At 42.8% G+C, this 9,309-nt stretch overlaps 1 pseudogene; it reads right to left on the bottom strand.

The window, feature by feature from the left end:
• On the bottom strand, positions 4,003 to 8,325 carry LOC109710005 (annotated as a pseudogene).

Below are 9,309 nucleotides of genomic sequence, written 5' to 3'. Positions count from 1 at the left end.
CTCGGACCAGTGCAAGCCAATGGGGGTTGGTGGTGGACAAACGTGCCGCTAGCAATTGACTTGGAGGCATTTAGTCATAATCTGCCATGCAAAATTGTGCGTAATTGACTTGAAGTGCAACCGTACAATGATCACCTGTGTGAATCAATGGTTCTTCTTGTACATGTTTATTATCATGTATAATGTTTACTATCATGGTACGACGGAAATGCTTGAAGTGGCTAAATGCTTGAAGTGGCAATGTCCTCTTTCCCAACTCAGGTCTTTCACATACTGACACTAGTCAAATTTAGTAGACCATTGACTCATCTAACCACCTTTCCTTAGTTAAAATCCTTCTTCAATGGCGCACCTGACCCGAACCCAAATTTATTTTGCATTATATATAATATATATAAAAATTTGATGTTATATTTGAATTTGTATTTTAAAATTTTAGATTTAATATAATATATTTTGAAATATTGAAAAAAGAAATAATTTTTCGGGTTCAAATTTTCGAGTTCGGGTTCGGATTTCCGATTTTTGGTCGGGTTCGGGTTAGGATATGGATTTTTAAAATCCAACGGGTTCGGGTTCGGATCTCAGGTTTGGAGTCGGATTCGGGTTCGGGTTTTTGAAAATCCGCCCCGAATCCGACTCGTTGACATCTCTAGTTAAAGATATGCCTTCTTTTTATTGGTTTGGTTCATGCACCGGGTCTATGGAATAATAGACAGGATCTCATGAGGGTTCTTATTGATGGATTCAAATTAAGTTGGACTCGGATTCGGTTTTCATGAATTGGAGTAGGATAAGGAGTTAGAACTATATCTATATACATATATATACATGCATGTACGAGATGCGGGTGTGGCCAAAAAATTAATTAAAAAGAGGCTAATTAATTAACAAGAAAAGGTGGCCGGTTTTTGAAGCCGTACGGTAGCCGCATCAAGAGAAGGTGCGCGGTTTGGATTCTTCGAAGCAACGGCATAAAAGATTTTTGGTCAGAAGTTTCCATACTTCTCTAATTTGGTCTTCTTGGTTTTACGAAAAGCTTTTTTCGGTATTTTCTTGGAATTTTCATTGGAACAAGAGAAATGTGAGATTCACCATAAGGCTCTTGGTTTTTTATCTGAGAAGACATAAAATGCAAGCTTGTACTTCTATTTCTTCATATAGTGGAATACATCTCTCTCGCTCTCCCCGTGGACGTAGGCAATTGCCGAACCACGCAATGCTACCAACAGTAATGCTGTACTTATTCAGCTATAAGAGTTAGAAGTTAATTGTTCAAGCAAATTTTACTATGTTTAAGTCGAGTTTCATTTTTGTTAAATTCCATATTTGGAATTTTGAACCTTCAATCGTGTTTTATTAACTCTCTAAACGGTTTTGGTTAGTCCCTAATTAAACTTCATCAATGTTTCATACTTAGTTAAGTTTAAAATTTATATAGACATTAACTTTAAAATTTATATAAAGTTTAACAATTCTTTTATATAGTTATTAACCCACAATTGGTCTAATTTTATCTGCCGCCAAGTTATTATAGCATTCATCATCATGAATTTAACAAAATCACCAATGTTTTTAACTAAAAATCACTGCTAATTGACTTACCGACGGGAAGAGAAGGTTAAATTGATATTTAATTCTATTATTTTATAAGGATATACATGCAATTAATCCTAATTTCTAGGATATGCCAATTAATCGCTCTTGGATTTGCATGATTTTGAACGATATCTTAAAAGTCAACGATATCAACTCATCCATTTCCAAATCATACTAGGATGAGGTCTTAAAAGTCGAGAATATCAACTCATCCATTTTCAAATCATACTAATATTTGTAACTAAGTAACATCCAATACTATATATATATATATATATATATAGAGAGAGAGAGAGAGAGAGAGAGAGAGAGAGTTGAGCTAGAATACTATCGGTAGCAAACGGGCTCCGTTGCCACCCATTTGTTTTTGATGATGGAGCTTCCAAATCGACGATCGACACCGTTGAACATTATCTATACCACTTGAAGTGTTTAGAAATCAAATTTCATACATTTTCGATATTATTCTCTTATCCATCGAGTGGACACAAAAATGAACGGCTGAAAATGAATATTCTTTAAAAAGTGATGATAGGAGTCTTGTAGTCAAGATCAAGAGTATAGATCTTGTTTTAAATAGTTTAAAGAATTTTCCAATAAAAATTCAATTGATTTGGATATCTTTACACTAAACGAGAAAAAGCCTCATATCGACCATTAAAATTACAAATTTTGAAACCCTTTGATCATTAGGCAAATGATGTCGAAAATATTTGAAATTTGATTTCTAAACACTTCAAGTGGTATAGATCTTGTTTAACGGTGCCGATCGTCAATTTGAAGGCTCTATCATCGAAAATAAATGGGTGGCAACAGAGCCCGTTTGCTATCGATAGTATTCTAGCTCAACTCTATATATATATATATATATATATATATATAGTATAACACAAATTATGGTTAATACGTACATATTCTTTATTGTAGGAATTTAATCAAGTAGCTAGCAGTTCTCATGGTTCTCCACCTCGTGACCAAGAAGATTCTATATAATTCCGACATTAGAGCGCAGCAAAACCGCTTTCTCATCCCCATCACCGATGTCCGCGAACGCCTCCTCCCCCTCCTCTCCCTCGACGAGCAGCAAGACGCCAACCTCCTCTGCCTCATGACCAAGAAGCGCAAGAAAGATGATAAAAAAAGCTTCGACACCAATGGCGGTGATCGTAGGAGGAAGCAAACGGAGGTCGGGCGAAAGCATGGTGGCTTGGCGGTGCGGCTTATCCCGGGGGACTGCGAGATCAGCATGACGCTCACCCAGTGGGACGGGACGCTCGAGGCGGTTCTCAAGGGTGGCATCGAGTGGAAGATCGCCGTAGCAGAGCAAAAGTTACGCAAGGGTGAGTGCGTGGAATTATTAGCGCTCCGTCGGAGTGCAATCGAAGAAAAACCCGGGGAGACGGCCAAATTATGCTTTTTGCTTCGTAGGAAAGAGTATAGCAAGGGTGACGATACTGCAACGGTCGAGCTAGTGCTCGAAGCAAGAAAGGTGACGAATATCGACCGATCTGAACCGTTAGACTTGTTGATTTCTCTTAGTCTCCCGGTCTATTCTGCGCTCCAGAACGGCCCAAATTCAACTTTAAAAAGTTTCATCGCCGGAGCAGTAGTCAAGTGGGAGAAGAAAGTGTGGGAAGAAAATTGTCTAAATTTAGAGTTGACGCTTCGTCAACCGGGATCCGAGCATGATCTGGACTATAGTTTGAAATTTGAATATTAATTTCTTGTCGCCATTTGAGAGCCTCACCCGAACCCAAGTTCTAGCTCTAGACTCAAACCCGCCCGATCTGAGTGTAGAATGTTTTTCCTACTTGTATATTTTTTTCATTGATACGGTTTGTTTACTGGGGAATCTCTAAAAAGATTCCTCTTCTTTTCATACTAGTTAAAAAAACCCCTGTGATGCAACGGGAAGATATTATTACATAATTATAGTTTGAAGATTAATATTTCTGAACTCAATATCAAGATTTGTATGCGATTCATAATTCATGATTATTAAAGAACACAAAGTCACCCACCACCTATAGCTATTCTTAATCATGTGCATTAGTTTAGTAATCAAAGAATATTGATTCTAACAACTAATGTGCTACTGTTCGATGGCCATCAAGCAATAACAATGAAAGTAGATCCAAAAACGTATCAAAAGGTGCAAGTGATATCAAGAGCATATAAGTAAGCTATTCTATGGCCGACTCATATACCAAATAAATAGAAGGAATTGAAAGCACAAAAAGTTTAAATAAAGAACATCATAGGTGGTGACTAACAAACAGGAGCATATATACACAAACACATACAGAAGCAGCAAAACATAAATAAATCAATAAACAATTAAACCAAAACATAATTAAGGAAGGAATCAAAATAAGACTTAGATTTTGAGATGTGAGCCATATGTTTTCACTCTAAATGTATTACTTTATCAAGATTCATTCAAATAACTGTTGATAAAGCTTACAAAATATATTGCTGAAAGGTTGAAAACAAAAGGTGCTGTAAGTAAATTTAAAAGTAAATAAGTCTGGTTTTGTGACGAGTAGATATAAGCAGGTAATGTATATTGATTAGCTACTGAATTATAATGTTACCCTAAGACAATTTGCTGTACAGCAACTTGATGGTAGAATTTTCTTTGTCCTCGCAAATGTTCCAGCAAGCAACATTCCTCTACCTTCACTTCCATCTACAACCCTTCAGATAAACATGAAAAAGATAAAATACAAACACACCTCCTGTAACATTACTTATTTGCATGTAAAATCTGAACTTCAAGTATTATAAAATCATATTTTTCAGGTTGTTCATAGTAGATTGATCAACTAAACTAAGCTTTGCATACCAGTTGACTAAATTCTGACAGAAGTGCAGCTTGTTTTTTTCGTCTCAAAATCTCCATACAAATCAAGCTTCAATGTGCAGATGAGGTAGTTTGTCCATCAACAAATGCTCAGTTGACAGCTCGGACCAGTGCAAGCTAATGGGGGTTGGTGGTGGACAGACGTGCCGCTAGCAATTGACTTGGAGGCATTTAGTCATAATCTGCCATGCAAAATTGTGCATAATTGACTTGAAGTACAACCGTACAATGACCACCTGTGTGAATCAATGGTTCTTCTTGTACATGTTTATTATCATGTATAATGTTTACTATCATGGAACGGTGGAAATGCTTGAAGTGGCTATGTCCTCTTTCCCGAAACTGAGGTCTTTCACATACTGACACTAGTCAAATTGAGTAGACCATTGACTCATATCACCGCCTTTCCTTAGTTGAAATCCTTCGATGTTTCCAAATCCACCAAAACCCACAACTGGAGCAATTGGACAAAATCAATTCTTAACTGCTAAGGTTCAGATGAATCTCATTTGGTGAGATTTGGACGAGATCAGATATTAACAGTTTCAGTTCAGCCCATCTGGACTATCTTTTCTTTGGCGTGATTTTCATCCTCTTGATTGTGTATAAAACTTGCTCTTTGTACTGTATTGTTCTTCGAAGCAATAAAATCATTGCATCATTCTTTCATTAACAGACCCTAGCCATCTCCTTCAATATCCGAACCATAACAGTTAAAATTTGATCATCGAATAGGAGCACTCTCCATTCCTGAATTGCTGGAGCCTCATATTATCCCTCACCACAATCTCAACCTTCGCCTCCATCGATGCAACACTGATAACCGAACTACAATCCTAAATGCAGATCTAGCGATTCTTTGCTATCTTTAACTCCCTCGTCAAAAGTGTGAAAGCGAATGCCAGCTTCTGACCTTTAAGAAGCCTTTCCTTGTCATCATCTATAACATCATAAACAACTGCTTCAATATCGGCGCATACCCAGCTATTCATCCAAGAGATACGTCAACTGATATCAACTATTTTCTGATTTACCAGACTTTCTGTCTTTTTGATTGTACTATAAATTAATCCTGGTAGATATTAGCTGAAGATGTAACCTCTGAAATGAAGAATGCAACTAGAAAGTTCTTTATCATCAAACCATAGTGTTAATTACCTCATCAGCTTATTTGTGAATAAGAGATAAAGATAAAACATGTATCAGAAACTACCAACCACTCCCTCCTTCCCCACTCTTCTCAAGTCTTAAAGGACTTTGGCCTTAAATAGCTTAACCATGACAGAGGAAGCAGAGTTCTTCCCTGATCAAAGAAGCAGAATTATCGCAGCATCAACCAAAAGTACTTAAAATGGCCTGCAAAACCGCCACTCGCCACCAATCAAGCTTCAAGGTGCGGCTGCCATAGTTTGTCCATCAAAGAGGTTCAGCTGACACCACAGATCAGCCAGAGCACGGGATGGACAGAAAAGCCACTCGCAATTGATTTTGAGGGATTAAGTCGTAATTTGACACATGGCAATATTGTGCCATTGACTTCTCACTCAAATATGATGACTGCTAGTGCGAATCAACAGTTCTTGTACCACATCGAATTACTACAGTGGCACGATGTGAAACAATGCTTGAATTGAAGTGGCAATCCCCTCAGACCCAAAACTTGGGCATTTCATCCAGTGACAGTCATCTATTTGAGTATACCAAGGAAATCATGTTTCACCATTCACTCTCATACCAACACTTTTCCTTCAGTTGAAAAACTCTGATGAACAAAAAGAACAAAATTATGCTGAACTCACATTGTTCCCCCATCCTGCCTTCACCAAAACCCGGCACAGGAGCACTCTCCATTCCTGAAACGGTGGAACCTCATATTATCCCTCACCACAATCTCAACCTTCTCCACCTTCGACACGAGGCTCATAACCAAATGGCAATCCTCACAGATCCTCAGATTCTTCGTTATCCTAATCACATCACCATTCCTCTTTGTCAAAAGTGCAAAAGCCAATGCCAGCTTCTCACTATGACCCTTAAGAAGCCTTTCCTTCTCACCATCACTAACATCATAAACAACCGAGCTCAAGATCGGCATATAACCGACTAACTTTAACCTCCCCATTAGCTCCTCCAACAATTTCTTTATCTCTCGCGACCTCGGATGGGACGCATCGCCCGCAAAGAACTCGTGGACAAGCCCGTCTATTCCTTCCACCCAACTTGCAGCTGGATTCTTCTTTAACCCCCTGCCTCTCATCAGCTTCCGAACTTTCGAGACTTCATCCCACATGCCAGCCGACGCGTAGATGTTCGATAGGAGAATATAGCTTCCGATGCATTCGGGTTCGAGCTTCAAGAGACGGTCGGCCGCAGTCTTAGCAATTTCAGGCTTATTGTGGATCCTGCAAGCACCGAGCAATGCCCCCCATACGCCACCGTGAGGCTTTATGGGCATCGATTTCACGAGTTCTAGGGCTTCTTCGACAAGCCCAGCCCGGCCGAGCAGGTCAACCATGCACGCGTAGTGATCAGCCGATCGGGGTATTCTGTATTTGTCCTTCATCTGGGCAAAGAAGAAGCGGCCCTCCTCCACCATGCCAGCGTGGCTACAAGCGGTGAGCACGCCAATGAGGGTAACCCGATTTGGCGCCACGTTCGTGGCGCCCACCATCTCCCGAAACAGGGCAATCGCCTCATAGGCCCGACCGTGCGAAGCGAGGCCTGCGATCATCGAGCTGTACGTGTAAACATTCCGCTCCGGCATCTCGTCAAACACCTGACGGGCATCGTCGATAAGCCCGCATTTGGCGTACATGTCCACCAGCGCCGACCCCACCACGACGTTCGTCCCGAACCCGTTCGCTTCCGCGATGTCCCGCACCACCCATCTCGCGCGGCTCACGGCGCCCAGCTGGGCGCACGCAGAGACGGCGCCGACGAGGGCAACCTCGTCGATGGTGACGCCCGCATCCGCAATGCGGACGGAAGGCCGTCGGCGCTCCCCGGGCATCGGCGTTGTGCGCGTTGACCCTCAGTGACCAGGGCGGCCACGCCACACATCCTTGGGGGGGAGCTCGCGAAGAGCGCGGCGGCGGACTCCATGTCGCGCTCCGGGCGTAGGCGACGACGAGGGAGGTCCAGGAATGAGGTCGCGGAGGGGCATTTCGTCGAAGACCCTGCGGGCGGAGCGGAGGTCGAGCAGGCGACGTACATGGCGAGGAGGAGTTGGCGACGAAGAGGTGGGAGGGGAAGGCGCCGAGGGAGAGGGCGAGGGAGTGGAGGAGGGCGCCGGCGGGGAGGGAGCGGGCGGCGGCGGCGGACTTGAGGAGGGCGGAGAAGGTGAAGGGGAGAGGGGGGAGGCGGCGGCGGCGCATGAGGGAGAAGAGGCGGAGGGAGGGGAGGAGGAGGTCGGGGGAGGAGCAGCAGGAGCGGATGAGGGAGGTGAAGAGGAAGGGGTTGGGGTCGGGGACGGAGAGGAAGGCGCTGAGCGGGTAGGAGTGGAGCGGGGGGAGGTGGCGGGGGGAGAGGAGGCGGAGCAGCTTGGAGACGAGGAAGGAGGAGTGGTGGAGGCCGAGGCGGAGGAGGAGGGCGTGCGCCTGCCGGAGGTGGGAGAGGGAGGCGGCCGAGCGGAGGAGGGCGGAGAAGAAAAAGGACTCGAGGGCGGCGACGGGGAGGAAGGGGAGAGGGACGACAGGAAGTGGGATGAGGTGGTGGCGTCGCCTGCGAGGGATGGGCTGCTGGGGTCGGTCGGAGGAGGGAGGGGGGAATACCACAACCATGTATGTCACGCCATGTCTCTTCTTTTCTAACCTCACCGCTCTCTCTGTCTTCAAAATTCTGGAGGGGATGATGGCGAAAGGGCAGTGGTGGGAAATTTCAATGTTTTCTCTCCTTTTTTTTTTTCCGAGGTTGAAGCTCCTAAATATTTCATTATAAAGTAAAACTTGATTGCATTATTTTATAATTTTAAAAAATAAAAAATATATTTTCATCCTGTTATGAGCCGATTTCTTCCACCGTTGACCCGATCAAAGATCTTCTTTAGGATGCGTGCGAGGAGTGGATACGGCTGCACGCGATAACCCTCGAAGTGTGCGCCCTTCGACTAATCAAATGATTCGGCTGATGAGGAATCAGATCAGCCGAGTTCGAAACTCTCTAATACATAATCAGTTCGGCTAAATAAGCAGAATAGGATATTTGTATAGTAGTTTTGGGTTGGCTGATGAGCCGAATGACCTCTATATATTAAAACTTAAAGTCAGAAAAAACTTGTATAAAAGAGAGTGTGCCTGTAAGGCATACAAACTCTAGAAAATCTAACTTACAGATTACTTCTAGAAAAGGCAATAAATGCAGAAAAGAAAAGATTACAGGTAAACTACTCCTAGAAAAATAAGAAAAATGCGTGGAAATTAAAAGGTGGTCTTCTGTTCACTCGAAAAAGACCTCTCTTTCAGGCGTTACTCGCTTATTTATACTCCGCGCATTGTTGTTCAGTTATGTACACGATCGGCCACTTCCCTATTTTCGTGGGCCACTACAAACCGATCCTAACTGCTCAAAACCGCTTACAGTTATACTGTTATTCCCCTCTTTTACTCCCGGTACACCAAATGTCATTTAATCCTAGCTTTTGAGACTCCTGGCTGAGCCGTGCACCAATCTGCCACATGGCGCTTCATTATTGGTACTAACAATTGTCCTGTAAGGAAGTGAATTCTCGAAATACAAGGATTGTACTTCATCTAGGATCGACTAATTGTCGAAAGTATACCCTTTGTGGGAGTTGGGAATGTCCAAAACACAAAAAGTGCCTTGGAGCTGAGTCCGCGAGAGCAAATGAG

The sequence above is a fragment of the Ananas comosus genome, linkage group 5, assembly GCF_001540865.1.
Source record: "Ananas comosus cultivar F153 linkage group 5, ASM154086v1, whole genome shotgun sequence".
In the NCBI taxonomy this organism is placed as follows: domain Eukaryota; kingdom Viridiplantae; phylum Streptophyta; class Magnoliopsida; order Poales; family Bromeliaceae; genus Ananas; species Ananas comosus.
This window is presented reverse-complemented; position numbering and strand designations above follow the sequence as displayed.